The sequence below is a fragment of the Macrotis lagotis genome, chromosome 5 (assembly GCF_037893015.1).
Source record: "Macrotis lagotis isolate mMagLag1 chromosome 5, bilby.v1.9.chrom.fasta, whole genome shotgun sequence".
Lineage (NCBI taxonomy): Eukaryota > Metazoa > Chordata > Mammalia > Peramelemorphia > Peramelidae > Macrotis > Macrotis lagotis.
In genome coordinates this window covers 110,957,649-110,976,441 of record NC_133662.1, presented here as the reverse complement: position 1 = coordinate 110,976,441, position 18,793 = coordinate 110,957,649, and the positions used below count along the sequence as shown (strand labels likewise).

Genomic DNA, 18,793 nt, shown 5'->3' with positions numbered 1-18,793 from the left:
ATTGTTAAAAAAAATCTGACAATATGTGGAATATTACATAGCCTCAGGACTCTCATTTCCACCTCTGCAAAGAAGTTGGAAGAAAATTACATGTCTCTTCCTTGGGATTATACCTGAAGAACAAGATTTTTAATAGATTTTACCATACCAAATACTTATCATCTCCAAGATACTTGGAAGGAAAAGCTTTCAGAACATAGAGACACAGAAGAGGTCAAAATCATGTGAGATCAGAATAAGGTATATATCATTCCCATGTCCTGCATGTTCTTAGGGTAGCACTAAGGATGTTTCCAGTGAAATTATAGAATATGAACTTATATCCAAATGAATTTTTTCCACTCCAAGAAGCAATTATTTTATTTGCCTATGCAATAGTCTTTAGAACTCCAACTATAATGAAATAATTATAGGAGAGCAATTTGTCCCCAGGTTGTTTTTAATCCTATTTTTAAAAAATGAGTATAATGATAACAACACAATAATAATACCGTTTCATTTACATAGCTCTTTAGGGTTTGTGAAGAATTTTACACAGATTAATACATTTCAACCCACAATGAGCCTAGGAGGAAGGTAGTTTTAGTATCTATATTTGACTGTTGAAGAAACTGAGGTTAAGTGACTTTTCTGTGACTACACAGTCATAAACATCCCATGTAAATTCTGAACTCATGCTTCTCTCAACTTCAACAAGTATGGCACTCTTTAAGTTATTTTTTAATTGAATTGAAAAGACAAATAAACAAAGTGTTTAACCGGAAAGTAACACATCCATGTTTGTGTTCAATAATTTTATTATATATATATATATATATATATATACACACACACACACACACACACACACACACACACACACACACACATCATGCTCAATTCTGAATCAAATCTGCAGAAAATAAACAGCAGTAAGTGAATTCTGATGGGATTGTTCTCACTGTTTTGGCTTGGCTTTCTGATATATACCAAGATAGGCAGCTAAGCAAGAATTATCCTTAAATTACATTGCCCATTGCTGGATCTATTTCAACTTCCAAAAGCTTCATACAAAACGCACTTGGGGAAGAAAAGTGTGAAAAGAGACAGTCATAAACAAACAGGGGATGTCTAAGAGTATGATGGGGTAAGTCAAAGTGGAATAGATTTGAGGAATTGATCTTCTTAGGTTTGAGAGGAATCCCAGGCAACATTTACTTCAACAAATATATAAGAGCAAAGGCATCTGAGAGAACAGGTCAGATTTGTGGTTCAGCTCTTCAGCTGAGCAGACACACAGGAGACTTGATGTTCACCCAATTCTTAAAGAAAATTGCCTTTGAATGTGCCTTCCATCAATAAGATATCAGGGCAAGGCCTTTTGGTTATTACAGCTTTGATTCCCTGGTTGATTTGATCGTAGGCTAGAAATAAGACAGAAATCTCACCTTGAAATTTTATTCTTTTGAGTTTGGTGAGATGACTGAGCAGTCCTTCTGACACCAAACTTTTGAAGTGGACAAAATATTTCTCTTTGTATATTATCCCATTTGAAACCTCAAAGAAAGAGTTTCAAAATGACCTTACCTGGACAAATTCACTGAAAATAAAATATATTTTTGACAAATAGAATTTCTAGGCAGAAAATATTCTCCCACTCAGAAAAAAGGTATATGTGTTTCTTCAAATATATAGGCACATTTTGAAACCCACTCCTATGTATCATTTAACAAAAACTTTTTTAATCAATTCAAGTCAATAAAAGTTCCCATGTGTCTTCACTAAGTATGGAGGGAGACAAAGATACTAAAACCCCCACAGTTGCTACTCTCAATCTTTTTAACATTTAGACTTGAAATAGAAAATAGTAACAAAAATAAAGAACATAAAACATATTGGTTTACATTACTGAAAAGCATGATAGAATTCCTTTAATCCAACCCCACAATTTTATAGATGAGGAGACAAAGGTCTAAAAAAAAATTAAGTGGCTTACCCAGGGGGCATTCTAACCAAGCCCTTGGAATTCAACATCCTGTGTTTTTCCCATTCCAGAAGCTATTGTACTAAAGATATGCAAATTTTTGTGTCATTTATCTTAAGTCAGATCACTTTAATTTGCTACATTTTTAAGTGTTTTTGTAAGGTACATGTTTCTTTAAATGTTCTGGTCTAGTTTGGATGTTTCATTGTCTGTTCAATGAAATTTTTATAAAGGCATCCACTGTTCTGAAAAATGATTGCTGTTCTTCAGAGTGCACAGATAACTTTTGTGCATTATTGAACACAGAGTGACTACCTTACGAAAAGGGAAAGCCTTTAAAACAGGTCTCTCTGAAAAATCTCAAGGCTGCCTTGTTTCAAATGAGTTAGTCAATACAGAGCAGGTTGACAAGGCCCTATGATACATATCCTGCTCCATCTCCTTAAGACTCAAAGGTGCCTTTATCTAGCTCCCCTTATAAGTGTTTAACAATCAGATCCTCCAAAAAAGTCATCCATAACATGCCCTAAACTGTGACTATTCCTGAAGGCTATATACTGGGCCCCTTTCTTTCTATATAGTGATCAAGAGTTCTAAACCTTTCCAATATGTCATGGACCCCTCTTAACCTTTTCAAATATGACATGATGAAAGTTTTTGACACCTTCTCATAATAATGGTTGGTTGCCTAAATTCATCAATGAAGGAAATGCTAAATACCACTTAGAGCTTAGCTACCTTCTAGTTGAGACTTTTTTTAAATAAATTAACCCCCCAAAATGTATGCATAATACTTTTAGGTTCAATCTCTGTTATTAACATTCTCTTTCATTTTCTTAAATCTAGACATGCAACAAAATAATAAATCAAGTTCTGATGTGTAGCATCTTCCAGTTTTTGAGATGTAAACGTTTACACTGAAAATTTAACAATAAGCTATCAAGAAACATTCCAGTTGACTCCAGAAAATCCCTACCAGCACATGTCTGGCATGTGGTAGCTTACTAATCAATGTTTGTTGATTGAATGATTGATTCCCCCCAAATGCTTCTCTTTTGAATTTCTCTATTTCTGTAGAGGGTACCATCATGCCTTTAATTACCAGCTTGCTACCTTAGAATCACCCTTGACTCCTCATTCTCCCTTACCTCACATTCCAATTAATTGCTAAGGCTTGTCATTTCAACATCCATAGTATCTCTTGAATCCCTCTATTTCTTCCATTTACAAGGCCACCAACCAGTTCAGATTTTCATTACCTCTTACCTGAACTACTGCATATCAATTGATTTCTCTGCTTCAAGTCTTTTCTCTCTCCAGTCCCTGCATGATGATGTCATCTGTAGTTTGTCCTAAAACAGGCTTAATCACATCATTTCCCTACTTGGTAAACTCCAGTGCAAACTCTTCTATTTAACATTTAAAGCCCTTCATGACCCATTCCTAATCTACTTTTCAGTCCTTTCAGTCCTTCTCCAAGCACTTCCTGACCTAGACAAATTTTCTTTCTGTTTTTCACACGCAAAAAAACCTTTGCCTAGGCTGTCTTCATGCTGGAATCCATTTGCTCTTCGTCTTTGTCATTCAGAATCCCCTTTCCTTCAAGTCTCAGAAGAAATGCTCCCTTGTTTAGGATGTTGGTGTTCATCTGCCACAAATGACCTTGTATTTATGTTATTATTTTATATTGATTCTGAATCTACTTATTTGTGGACATTTTGTATCTCCCAATAGTAAGTAAACTCATTCACTTCATACCCATTAATTGAGGAATGAATAATGCAAATATATGTACATATATATATATACCAACATATACATATACCACATATATATGATTATGATTGAATATTACTGTGCCAAAGAAATGATGAGCTTAATGATCTTAGAAAAACATGAAAAGATTTACACAAAATAATAAAGAGAAAATTAAGCAGATCCAAGAGAACAATGTTTATAGTGATAGCAATATTGTTTTAAGACTTTGAATGAATGAGTTATTCTGACTATAGATTAATTATAAAGGACATATGAAAAAAGAAAATAAATTTTGCATTGTAAATCCAGCACTAGTAAATGATCTGGAATGGTATAAATACTTAAGAAATGCTTTTTGATTCAGTATTTGAAATTATTATCCCCATTTAACAGGTGAAGAAATTGAGATGCAAAGAAGGTAAATCACTTGTGCCACATCAGTCAGTAAATGGTAAAACTGGGACTCATCCAAGTCTTGGAACTCTAATTCCATTGATCACTCTTTCCACAATAACATCTTGAATATTACAAAGATAAGCTCACCCAAATTTTAGTCAATATAAGTTTTTGTGTTATTTTTTTAATTCTAGAGTGAATAATTTTTTTAAATTACATAGATATTTCCAGTGAAAGCATTTTCTTCAGTCTCATTTTGGTCTGTCTGGGGCTTTCCTTTTAAAATTTCTTCCCTATGAAAATAAAATGGGTGATTTCAGAATAGTGAAACTGCAGCACACTATGGCACTGTAATCCTTTATGATTCCACTGGTACAGGTTGCTTTCAAAATGCATTAACTCATCTCATCCCACTTGAAATGTGATTTTCTTTGATCCTCAGATTACTGAGTACAACGCCCTCTCAGTGATGGGAAGAAAAAGATGGAACATGGCATGGATACATTAACATCTCAGAAAATCTAAAATGTCATCCAAAATGTTATTAGTTTTTCTCATCCACCATTGGTCAGTCATACAATGGTTTATAATAAGTAGCTAAATGGGCAGAGTTGGCTTTGTCACCTTCTACAATCAAAGGGTAGGCTGCGAGATGAAAGAGAGAGAGAGGCCATGGGATAGAGAAACTGCAGATGGCATCATCTGGAATTAACCATGGTGACAGAGGCACTTTGCAAATCAATCATTTACATGTTAAACCTCTGTCTCAGAAATCAACTGTACAAAATCTGGATGTGTCCTTTATGCATGCATTGAATTCTTATCCAATCTCTATCTTTTAAATTGGTCTATGGTACTGATGAGAGCTTTGATGTATTACCTTCTTCTGACCCGGATAGAATCTGGAGTGGAAAGGAACCCAATTTATCTGCCAGTTTTCTTAGGAATTCTTTCTTGGTTTCCTTAGACACCTAATCTCTTTTCCCCTTCAATGATTTTCCCTTCCCCCAGCTCCAGTCTATCCATAAAAACCATCATATATGAGAGGAATTCTTATGGAAATCCAATTTGGCAACAGTCCCTTTAGCCACAGCTGTTGAAGATCCAGAAAAGAAAATTCTCATACCAAAATTCTTGGCAATGTGAAATAGTCCAAATTGAGAAATAAATATTGAAAAGGTCATTGAAAATGATATTTTGATCATTGCCATCTGCTTTGTCAGTGGATCTTAATGACTACTGGACTTTCCCCTCTAGTTTGTAAATGAAACCTCCTATATATGCCACATTCACCTTATACTTATAAAACTTCATACTTATCCCTAGGACTTAGCAGAGTGCTTTACACATTGTAAGTGCTTAGGGGAAGGCTTCTTCATTAATTATGCATTTAGAAAGCTTTTTTTTTTTTACTTCTTTTGTATACTATTTTATGGTTTGGGTAATCTGGTCTCAGCTACTACCAGCTGTATGACCTTAGACAAGTTATTTAACCTTGTTCACCTCAGTTTCTTCAAATGACCTGGAATGGGGGCAGTCAGGTGGTACAGTGGATAGAGCACTGGCCCTGGGGTCAGGAGGATCTGAGCTCAAATCCAACCTCAGACACTTAATAATTATCAAGCTGTGCAACCTTGGGCAAGTCACTTAACCCCACTGCTTTAAATAAATAAAACTTTTAAAAAATGATCTGAAGAAGGAAATGGCAAACCATTACCTTATCTTTTCCAAGAAAATCCCAGATGGGGTCACAAAGAGTCAGACATGATTGAAAGAACAGAACGAATATGGATCATATTCAATTACAAGATTGTAAACTTCATAAGGGCAGGAAATAATGATTTATGTAAATGTAAATCTTCCTGAGGGATTAAACAATACTATGAACACAGTAGAATGACACTATAATGCCTGGTCTTGAGGAACATTTATTCCAATAACAAACTGGCAAGTTTTAACAAAAGGCTGTTAACATAAGGGAAATAACTAGTAAGCTTTAATTTAAATACTTACAATTAGCATGAATTAGATAATGGGGAAAAAATAGGAAAGAAGAGAACTCAAATTATATTTAAGCAGTCTTTATCCAAATTATTACTAGTTGAAAAATAGAGAAATGGATCAATGTAAGTGATTATAGAAGCAAGAATCACAAATAATTGAACTCAACAACCCAGTATTCAATAAGCCCCAAACATAAATGATCTAGGTAAAAATTCTCTATTTGAAAAGAATTTCTGGTAAAATTGAAAGGAATCTGATTAAAATTAGATTTATTTCAGTATTTTATACCATTTACCATAATAAACCCAAAATGCACACAACATCATGATCATGCCATTAAAATCTACAAGAGAGTCAGATCAGGCACCTTTCAAAACTATGGCTAAGTATCCAATTCTTAAACTAAGAATAGGGTTGATTGCAAAAGATAAAAATATACCATCTTGATTACCTGTAATTGAAAAGATGTTGTATGTATCATAGCAATGTAACTTTATTCTAGTGATTCCCAAATAAATGTATCCGTGTGTGTGTGTGTGTGTGTGTGTGTGTGTGTGTGTGTGTGTGTATCCCCCTGTTTATTGGATGTTTTTGGCTTTGTATTCATTTTATTATTTCATTCTCACAAAAACTTTATGAGGCAGGTAGTCTTGATATAATGATCCCCTTTTCTCTTTTTTGGATTTTTGCAAGGCAATGAACTTATGTATTTGTCCAGGGCCACACAGCTAAGTAAGTATTAAGTGTCTGAAACCAGATTGAACTCAGGTCCTCCTGACTCCAGGATTGGTGCTCTATCTGCTATGTCACTTAGCTGCCCCCTAATTATCCCCTTTTAACAGATGAATAAACTGAGATTCAGATACAGTAACTAAAACATAAAGTCCTAGCCCTTGTGAAGGAATAAGGGCTTGTGATCTATATTTGAGGAAAGAGACCTCAAAGAATCTCTCCCCATCAAATTCATTATATTCAAAATAGAATTTATTAGCCTTCCCCCAAACCTACTGATTTTCCAAGTTTCTTTAATGCCATAAACAAAACCATCATTCTCCCATTTACCCAGATTCACAACCTCTTTGTCAGTAACTAGATTTCTCAAAAGATAGAGTACTGGATATGGGGGTGCAAAGATCTAAGTTCGCATCCTTTCTCAGATACTTACTAATTCAATGAGCCTGGGCAAAGGCACCCAGTCTTTCTCATTCTCAGTTTTCTCACCTATAAAGTGGGGATGTACCAGGACCAAATGAGATAACTTGTAAAGTATTTTATAAAGCTTAAAAGCTCACATTATTATTATTTCTATTATTTTGTTTATCAGTTATTTATTATATTATTATTATGATTAAATCCTCACTCTCACTCAATCTATAAATCCAATCACTTGCCAAAATTTCTCATTTCCATCCCCCAAACATAAGCTGTCTTCTTTTCGCGGACACAGCCACTACTCTAGGTCAGTCTCCCACCTGGGCTATTGTAAATTTCCATCTCATTGATCTCCTTGCCTCCAATCTCTCCCCACTCCAAAGTAGGCTTCACATAACTTCATTCAAAGTAACTTTCTCAAAGTGCAGAAATAACCATGTCACTCAATTATTTCAGTGACTCTATTATCTTGATGTTCAAATATAAAATGTTATATATGTATATGAAATTCTTCACCACCTAGCCTTGTCTTACCTTCCCAGTTTTCTTATGTATTACACTACTCCACTAACTCTAGGGTTCAACCATATTGGCCTACCTACTGTTCTTCATATACAGTGATCCATGTCTCCTCTCTATATCTTCTGACTATCCTTCAAGTTTGGAATGTTCTACTTCCTTATTTCTGGTTTCCTTTAACACTTACTTCAAGATCTACCTTCTACAGGAGGTCTTTGCTGGTTTCTTTCACCTCAGTTACTGGTATCTCTTTGTTATTATTCGGTCATTTTCAGTCATGTCCAACTTTTCATGCACCAATTTGGGGTTTTCTTGGTAAAGACATTAAAATTATTTTTCATTTCCTTCTCCAGATCATTTTACATATGAGGAAACTGAGGCAAAAAAGGTTTAAGTAAAAAAACCTAAAAAAAAGGTTTAAGTGACTTGCCCAGGGTCACACTGCTAATAAAAGTCTGAGATTCAGGAAAAGGAGTCTCCTTGACTCCAGCTCTGCCACTGTATCTGCTGCATCACCTAAGCTGCCAAAGACCACTGCCTCTAGATTATCTTTTCTCTCTTGTATCTGGGATGTACCTAATCATTTACAAGTTGACTCTTCCTTAAAAGAAGGAATTGGGTTTTTTCTTTTTCTTTGAATTCCCAGCATTTTGCACAGTCTGTTGTTGTTGTTGTTGAATTGTTTCAGTTATGTATAAATTTTTATAACCCTATTTTGGGGTTTTCTTGGCAAAAGTTACTTGGGTTGTTTGCCTTTTCTTTTTTTAGTTCATTTTACATATGAAGAAACTGAGGCAAAAAGGTTTAAGTGATTTGCCATGGGTCACACAGCTAGAAAGTGTCTGAGGTCAGAGTCAATCTCATGAAGAGTCTCATGAAGGCTCAATCTACTTCAGCATCTGCTTGCCCCAGCACATTGCCTAGGAAACAGTAAATACTTGTAGAGTGATAAAAATAGATTCAAATGGGGTAAGAGGGGACAAATGTCCCCCCAAATCAAATATCTCTGATAGGGGTGCGATAGTCAAAATTCACAACCAACTAACAGAAATATATGTCATTTTCTAATATATATAAGTGGTCAAATATTAATAATTTGCAGTTCTTTTTTATAAGTGTTCATAATTAATGACCATAGGAAATAATTTTCCAAATCACTAATAATAAGGACAACTCAAAGCAAAACAATTCTGAAGTTTTATCTCATATTCAAGAAACTGGAGAAGATGACAACAGATTGTTAATACACCCTGTTGGTGAAATTAAATATTGGTCCAAATAGTCTTATAAGCAGTTTTGAATTATAGAAAGGAAAGTACAAAAATGTGCATACTCTTTCACACAGAGATTTCACTACTAGGTCTTATATGCTAAGGATGTCAATTACAAAAGCAAGTTCAGATTATATTGGTCAAATTATTAATAGAAACATTTTTATGGTGGTAAAATAAGTAGAAATAAAATTTGATGTCCATATTGACCAGGAAATGACCAAAGAAATTTTGCTACCTGGGCTATAGAAAATAATGAAGCATGGAAAGACTTAATATGAACTGATGCAAAATCAAGAGAACTAAAACAGGAAAAATCTAGATACAGTAACTACAGCAATGTAAATGGAAAAGGTATAACAAAACAAAACTGAATCCTAGGAAATTATAATGGCCATACTTGACCCCCCAAAAAGAAATATGAGCAGTTATCTTCTCTCAATATCTTTATAGAAGTAAATCCCCATAGAAGTGGAGAACATTGCACATAATATCAGAATTTTTAAAAATGTAAGTCAATTTTTTTGAATTTCCTTCTTTTTTTCTTTGTTATAAAAAGATTGTTCTCTGGAAAAGAAAGATAACACTTGGAAATGTAGTTTATGTCAATTAATCAATAAACATCTATTTAGTGTCTATTGTGTATCAGATACTAGTTCTAAATACTAGGAATAGAAATAAGAAAAAGAAAGACATTTCCAGTCCTCAAGAAGCTTACAATGTAATGATGGAAGTTAACACAAAAAATGAAACTAAAAAGGAAGGGGGGAGGAAGCAAACATTAAAAATATATAAACAAATATATTAATAAAATCTGCTTTAAAAAAGAAAACAGAATAAGTTTTAAAAATAAAATTAAAGGAAAAGAAGCAACAGAAATGACTATCTTAGAATATATCAGAATATCAACCTTCTGTTGCTCTTTTTGCTATAGATAAGTTGAAAAATGTAGAAAATAACAATGTAAGTTTCTAACAGAGGGGAAAATATTACAATTGTCACATAAGAGGATCCTAGAGGATTTTTATAATAAAGATTCAAAAGGGCATCAGATCTCTTTGTTTTCCTCTAAGACTTCATGAGCAAAAGATTAAAATGGATTTTATGCAAGATTAATTGATCTGCAATTGTGAAGTGAAAGGTCACATACTTCTATTTACTAACTGCATTCTGTGAACAAGATGACCTGTGTTATTTCTCTCCCTGGAGAAAGAAGACAAAATTAAATGTTTTTATTGAATGGAATGAAGATGACTCCATAATCAGGATGACATGCAGAAAAGCTCTTCTATGACATTTGTTATCTTTTCTAAAATTCATTTCTCAGGTATATTAGATGGTCCTTAGAGACAGACCACACTTTCCTTTTTCATATTACTTCAGTATGTCTCTCTTGGGGAAAAACAAAGTCAAACCTCTATAAGGTGGTCTGAAAAAGGAAAGGTGTGCAATGAATACTTGAAATTAAATGAGCAGAAGTCATTGAATCCACACTTGAAAAAGAGCATTACTACAATCTCTGTTCTGCTGAACCCTGCCAAAACTTCCATTAAAGGATTCAACTTGCATATGAATGAAGAGCCTTAATTACATTCATAGTGATCCAACATTGTCAATGCAAATTCATATCAATTGAGTCACATAATGACAAAACTCTCCTTTTGGTCATAGGAGAAAAAATGAAATTGTATACTCCCCAAAAGGCATTTTTCTCAAAAAGTCCAGAGATTCTAACCCTCCTTAAAAATAAATCTGAGAGACAGCAGATACCATTATGGCCCAGGCTGGGCAGAGGAGTGGTAATACAATTTTCTTTGTAAGATTTTTCAAATAAAGAATGGATTTGTGGGATCACAGGATTTTGAACAGTTGGAAAGAATAATAACTGGTACTTTAAGATATTGCAAATCACTTTATAAATATTATCTCTTTGATCTTCAAAAACAGCTATTCATCTCCATTTGGTAGATAGGAAACTGAAGGAGATAGTTAAGGATCTGAGGTCACATTTGAACTCAGGTTTTCTTGATTCCAAACTGAGCTAGAGCTCTACCCACTATGTCACCTCACTGCCATAATAATAATAATAATAAGAATAATAATAATAAGAAGAAGAAGAAGAAGTAATAGCTAACATTTATATAACACTTATTGCTGTGCTCAATGCTCTATAATTATTATCACACCAATCAAGTTCTGTAATTATCTCTATTTTACAGTTGAGAAAAGTGAAGAAAGTAGAGGTTAAATGACTTTTTCAGGGTCATACACATATACCTAGATAGTGTCTGAGGCTAGATTTGAACTTAGGTCTTCCTGACTCTAGTTCAGTATTGTATCACCTAACTCTAATAATCATAACCATAACCATAACCATAACCATAACCATAACCATAACCATAATCATAAATGATGTGTCACCTAACTCCAATAATAAATAATAATAATAATAATAATGATAATAATAACACACTGATAACTAATATTTCTATAGAGTTAACTACTTAGTAAGAATTTTAAAATTATTATCTCATTTGATCTTTACAATAAACCTGGGAAGGTGGTGCTATCATTAACCCCATTTTATGGATAAAAAAAATGAGGCAAAGAAATTACTTACCCAGGGCCATAACAGCTAGTAGTGATCAAATTTGAACTTGGGTCTTCCTGACTCCAGGACCAGTGAACTATCTACTAAATCAAATTTTTTTTGGTTTTTGCAAGGCAATGGGGTTAATGGACTCACTCAAGGTCATACAGCTAGGTAATTTTGAAATGTCTGAGGATAGATTTGAACTCAGGTCCTCCTGACTCTAGGGCTGGTGCTCTATCCACTGCATCACCCAGGTGCCCCCTAAATCATCTTTAAAGATCAACTGCTCATGGTTAGGCCATGCTAATATAATAAAAAATGACAATTCTACCAAAATTAAATTACTTGTTTAGTGCCCTACCAATCAAAATTCCAAAAAATTACTTTAATAAGTTAGAAAAAATTGTAAGTAAATTCATATGGAAAAATAAAAAGTCAAGAATTTTCAAGGATTTAATGAAAAAGTGCAAAAGAAGGTGGCTTAGCCCTACCAATCTAAAATTATATTATAAAGCATCAGAGTCGTGGATCAGTGGAATAATTAGTACAAAAGCAGGAAATGATTATAATAATCTGCTGTTTAATAAACCTTAAAAATCCAAGCTATTGGGATAAAAACTCTCTCTTCAATAAAAACTGTCAGAAAAATTGGAATAGACCAACATCTTACACCCTATACCAAGATAAGATCAAAATGGATACAGGATGTAGACATGAAAAACAATATTATAAGCAAACTAGGAGATCAAGGAATAGTTTACCTGTCAGATGTATGGAAAGGAAGCAGTTTATTACCAAAGAAGAGATGGAGAACATCATTAAAAACAAACTAAATAATTTTGATTACATTAAATTAAAAAGCTTTTGCACAGACAAAACCATTGTAACCAAGATCAAAAGAAATGTAGTAAATTGGGCCACAGGTTCACAACATCTAGAGCTGAGAAGGGACCTTAGAGACCATTTCTACAACTAGTATTTCTTTTTTTTTTTTTTTTTTTTTTTTTTTTTAGGATTTTGCAAGGCAAATGGGGTTAAGTGGCTTGCCCAAGGCTACACAGCTAGGTAATTATTAAATGTCTGAGGCTGTATTTGAACTCAGGTACTCCTGACTCCAGAGTCGGTGCTCTATACACTGTGCCACCTAGTCACCCCCTACAACTAGTATTTCTGACAAAGGACTCATTTTTAAAATATACAGAAACCTGAGTCAAATTTAAAAACAAAAAAAGCCATTTCCCCAATTGACAAATGGTCAAAGGATATGCAAAGGGAATTTGCAGATGAGGAAATCAATGCAATCCATAGTCATATGAAAAATAGCTTTAAATCATTACTGATTAGAGAAATGCAAATTAAAGCATCTCTGAGGTACCACATCATAATTCTCAGTCTGGCCAATATGGCCAGAAAGTACAATGATCAATGTTGGAAGGAATGGCAGAAATCTGGGACACTAATACATTGCTGGTGGAGCTGTGAACTCATCCAACCTTTCTGGAGAGCAACTTGGGATTATGCTCAAAGGGCAACAAAAATGTGCATACTCTTTGATCCAGCAATATCACTACTGGGCCTATATTCTGAAGAGATTATGAAAAAAGGGTAAAAATATCACTTGTACAAAAATATTCATAGCATCCCTGTTTATGGTGGTAATGAACTGGAAATTAAGTGAATGTCCTTTAATTGGGGAATGGCTTGACAAGCTGTTGTATATGTATGGATGGAACAAAATTGTTCTATTAGAAACCAGGAGGGATGGGAATTCAGGGAAGCCTGGAGGGATCTGCATGAACTAATGTTGAGTGAGATGAGCAGAACCAGAAAAACACTGTACACCCTAACAGCAACATGGGAGTGATGTTCAACCTTAATGGACTTGCTCATTCCATCAGTGCAACAATCAGGTGCAATTTTGTGATATCTGCAAAGGAGAATACCATCTGTATCCAGAGAAAGAATTTTGGAGTTTGAACAAAGATCAAAGATTTTCTATGTATCTTAATTTAAAAAAATGTTTATTATGCAATTCTGCTATATCTGCTATATGTGCTATATCATACTATATATTTCTTCTTTAAGGATAAGACTTCTCTCTCATCACATTCAACTTAAATCGATGCATACTATGGGAATGATATAAAGACTAACAAACTGCCTTCTGTGCGTGGATGGAGGGTGGGAAACAAGATTGAGGGAAAAATTGTAAAACTCAAAATAAATAAAACCTTTCTAAAATTAAAAAAAAAGAAATGAAAGAAGTTGGTCTAGATGATATCTGAGGTCCCTTCTCAGCTCTAGATCTGTGAACCTGTGGTCCAAGTACATGGGAAAATTCATAGAATAATGAGCATAGAAAGAACAAAGATGATCCTGTCTACATTTTGGCCTTTCAATAAATCCATAAGCATTTATTAAGCATTGTGCTAAATATTGAGGATACAAAGAAATGTACAAAACAGGCCCTGCCCTCAGTGAACTTATATTCTATGTGAGGCCTTTACTAAGATCCTATTTGGGTTAAAGAGAACCATTCTTTTTGGAGTCGAAAGGAGAGGCTACAACTTCTTGCCACACAGAGGGTTTTCCCACATATAAGATCATTAGAGCTATCAGGAACATCAGAAATCATTTACTCCAATCCTTTCATTTTATGAATAAAGCTTCTTGAGGCCACTAAGTGAGTCAATGACTGAGTCAAGCCTTGAACTCAGGTCTTTGGACTTCCAGAATGGTTATTCTTCCACTTCAGTCTACTGTGTTTCTATTCTTTCAGCCTCATCTCTCATTCTGGTGCCTAGATGAGAAATTTTCAACCCTTTGTTCTAACCACTGGCATTTTGTATTATCTTTAAGAAATTCTCCTTTTTGGAAGTTGACCAATAATATTAATTTTTATGTGAGTTTATTTAAATTATGAAATTTTGCTAAAGTTGTTAAAGTATTTCAACAATATCATCCACAAGAGTGATAGCTTTGTTTCCTCATTGCCTATTCTACTTCTCTCAATTTTTTCTTCTTTTTAGTACTAGAACAAACCTTTCTAGTACCATATTGAATAATAGTGATAATGGGCATCCTTGCTTCACCTCTGTTCTTATTGATAAAACTTCTAGCTTATACCAATTACATATAATGCTTGCTGATGGCTTAAATTTTTTTCTCTCTTCTATTGAAGAAATACAAGAAAAGTGAGGGAAAAAATAACATTTACATGTACACAACAGAATATAAAGAAAAGATTCAACTCAAAACCATATATCTCCATTTCAATTTTAAAAATTATTAAATTTATTAAAAATTTAAAAAAGGTATAAACTACATTTTAATGCATAAATGTACATTAAATGCATAATGAAATGTATAAAAATGTATAAAATACATTTTCTGAGAAGCAAGGGATAAATTACACCTCTCACAATCTGTTTAAAAAGCTTCTCTAGTCTTGGTAGATGAAAAAGTAACCTTAGTTTTAGCATAAGATAGCTAGACAGCTGACCTGAGTCACAAGTACCCCAGAAAACTTACTCTCTAAACTAACAACTCACTAGACTTATATGGTCTTTAGACAACATTTTCCTCCATTCTTTTTCCAAGGGGCTGACCTTGGTAGGATTTCCTATTGTAAAATAGATACTATACTCTTTTTCACTTTAGGGGAAAAATTATAATTCTTTTCTAAAAAATTCTTTCTATAAATTCTTTTCTAATCTCTTGTGGATTAGAAACATTTACTTTCCAGAATTTCACTTGGTCATGAAATTTTAGAATCAGAATCTATCTTGATTACTACCTTCAGTTTAAGCAGCAATATGAAGGAGATTGGTAGATGAGACTTGGAAGAGATGAAGGGATCATTTTGCTCCCAAAGTCTTTTTTTTACAGAAAGGATAACTGAGACCCAGAGAGCTATAATAATATGCATCATCCATCAAGACAGTGGCAGCATGAAACTACAAGATCTCCCAACTTCAACCCCTGGACACTTCACTCCTATATCATTTCATCTCTTTGGAAAATTTTGTTGTTCAGTCATTTTTCAGTTGTGTCTGATCTTTGTGATCCCATTTGGGGTTTTCTTGGCAATGATACTAGAGAGGTTTGCTATTTCCTTTTCCAGTTCATTTTATAGATGAGTAAACTGAGGCAAACTAAGTTAAGTGACTTGCCTAGAGTCACACAGCTAGTTTTTGAGGTCAGATTTGAATGCAGGAAGAGGATTCTTTCTCATTCCAATCTCAGTGTTCCATCTACTGTGCCACCTAGCTAATCCACCTAGCCCCAGTAGTTATTAACACTTTAATCAAAGCCTTTCATAAGTTCATAAAACCCTGTTACATTGTTCATTCATTCTTCCCATTTATAACAATGTTCCTATGAAACATCCTGTCTCCTCCAATCTCCTTCCATCAGATTTTCCTGAGCTAATAGGGTTAAGTGACTAACCCAGAGTCTATCTAAAGCTAGATCTGACCTCATGAAGACAAATCTTCCTGATTCCAAGTCCAAGGTTCTGTGCAAGATAGCACATCTGGCTGTCCATTCTGAAAATGGTATTCTATAAATAAAAAATTAAAAGATCCAAAAAAATGAAGGAATCATAAAAGATAGAATAAGAACATTCCTTCACTTTTTTGGATTTTTTAATTTTTTTATTTATAGAATATCATTTTCAGAATGGACAGCAAATGCTATAAACAGCAAATGTTTGACAGGTAGAAAAGATCCTAGCACTATGCATCCCACTAAATACAAGATTACTTCCTTTGAGATATAAGGTAAATAAAAATCCAACTTGTACTTGAAACATCTTTACATTTTTTAAAATTATTTTTTGTTAAAAAGAATGCAATATCCCTTGAGGAGGCCTGGGTCATTTTTCATTTTTGTCTTCCAGTCACCCAATGTCTTGCACATAGTAAATTCTTAAATTACTGAAATGAACATTAAAATGCCTTGCCCTCTTGGAACAACCCATTCCTTCTGAATTATTTAGAACGAAAATTTGAAGAGAACCTCTTAAAGAAGTATAACATTTGAGAGGTGGAAGAGACTCCTCTGGACATCTAGTCCAATCCAGTCACGAAAGGAATCTTCACAATATATATCTAACAGGTGGTCTTTCAATCTTTGCTTGACTCCCATTCCACCTTTGGACAACTCTGGTGGGATATTTTTTCCCTGACTTAAATTTACCCCTTCTCCAGCTATACCCATTTCTCCTAGTTCTATTCTCTAAAGCCAAATAGAATAAGTCTAATCCTTCTATCATATGACAATCCTTTAAATTTTTTAACACAATTTTCATGACCCTTTCTTATGGGTCTTCTCTTCTCAAATATGCTAATCAGTCATTATTTGAATTTTTTAATAAGGGAAAAACACCAACTTAGTTCCTAGACAGTTATAGGGAGAATAAAAATCATAGAAGCACAGATTCAGAGATAAGAAGAGATCATAGAGGAACTCTTTCATCTTGCAGATAAAAAAACTGAAGACCAGAGGTGATACCACATGTGAGAAGTCACATGGAATTTGAATCTATGCCTTCTGACTTCAAACCCAAAGCTGATAGAAAACATTTTTTGCTACAAGTGGAGGTTAAGAAAAATCAGGACAACACAAACACTGTACTCTGCAAAAAGTAATTTAAAATTGTAGTTATAGTTGAAAGAGAGAACCAATTTTTTTCATACATAAGTGAAGAACAGAGTCCCTTTGAACCCAGAAAAGTCACTCTCCTATGTTTCAATGTGTTTCTCACAAAGTAATTTTGATTTAGATTCCCCAAACCTTAGATTAAAGTTAAATCAAAGGACAAACTACAGTCATACAAATTTTGCCTCATAATTTTTAAAAGGGAGTTTTTTTTTTTCATTTCAGAACCATCTGTATTGAACATGCTTCAGTACTCTTTACTCTTTTGAGAAAGTAGGCACATTCCAAGAGATGCCTCACTGGCAAGACTCATGCACGTTGAGATACTCGTGGTAAGCTGACTTTAGAAATGCATGTAGTAGATTGAATACTGTATCAATTGTTTGAAAACTAGGCTTTGGGTTCCAGTTTGTCCTTGTCTCTTTGGGTGATCTTAAGCAAGTTGCACTACCTTATTGATCTTTCATTTCTTTATCTGTAAAAATAATTGTTGTGGAAACATGTTTTGCTTAACTACATGGGAATAACAATTATCAGCTTGCTTACCTTCTCAATAGGTAAGTGGAGGGAAGAAAGGGAAAAAATTTGGAACTCAAAATTTCAACAAAGAATATTAAACTTATTTTTACATGTAATTGGGAAAATAAAAATATTAATTTTTAAAATATGACATTGGAAGTGACCTCTACATTTCCTTCCAACTCAAATACCATTCACATTTCTAACTATGAAATTTATATGAGCGACATTCTATGAATTTCTTCCTAGCTACAAGAGAATGATTTTACAGAACTTTTCAGAGAAAAGGGCTACCAACACATTGTTTTCAAGCATGGTGGCCTGATCTATCTAAAGCTCCTACAAGGAAATGTGGCATTGATGAGAAAACCCTGGTTTTGAAGTTGGAAGACAAAGGATTCGAACCTGGCTGTAGAACCTATTGGCCGTATGTGCTCATGAACAAATCTTTGACTCTCTGAAATAGTTTCCTCAGTAAACGGTCCCTCAAAAAGTTGTTGTATGGAAATCCCTTTACAAACTTTAAATACTACATACATTTAAGCTATTATTGCTAATAATAACAGTAATTTTTAGTACTCATATTTCACATGAACCTCTTCATTGCTGAAATTCCAATTTATAATCATCTAAATATAGATAGCTAAGTTTCCAGAGGCCTCATATATTATTTTATCTAACTTCCCTCTAAATAAAATGAATAATACTGCTCTGCCATGGTCCATTAAACAACAAAAGCCAAACAAGGAAGAGAAGCTCTTTTGTCAGTGAGTTGAAAGTGGATCAAAAAGCCTTGGTCTCTGAGTCAGAACTGAATCAGTGCTCAAGCACAAACTAGGAGTAAATATTATTCCAGTAAAGCATGAGAGCTGATATACATTAAACTTGTTTCATTCTCTTATTTCCTCAGAATGCAATCTTACACATCCCTCTATATTCCACATCATACAACTACTT

The 18,793-nt window shown here is 33.9% G+C and overlaps 1 long non-coding RNA gene across 1 annotated transcript in view; it reads left to right on the top strand.

Moving 5' to 3' along the window:
* Positions 1–18,793, top strand: part of LOC141487794 (uncharacterized) — a 125,529-nt gene that overhangs the window by 76,353 nt on the left and 30,383 nt on the right. The window contains exon 3 of the long non-coding RNA XR_012468515.1: positions 17,543–17,649. This is a non-coding gene — a long non-coding RNA (uncharacterized LOC141487794). The remainder of the gene's footprint in view (positions 1–17,542; positions 17,650–18,793) is intronic.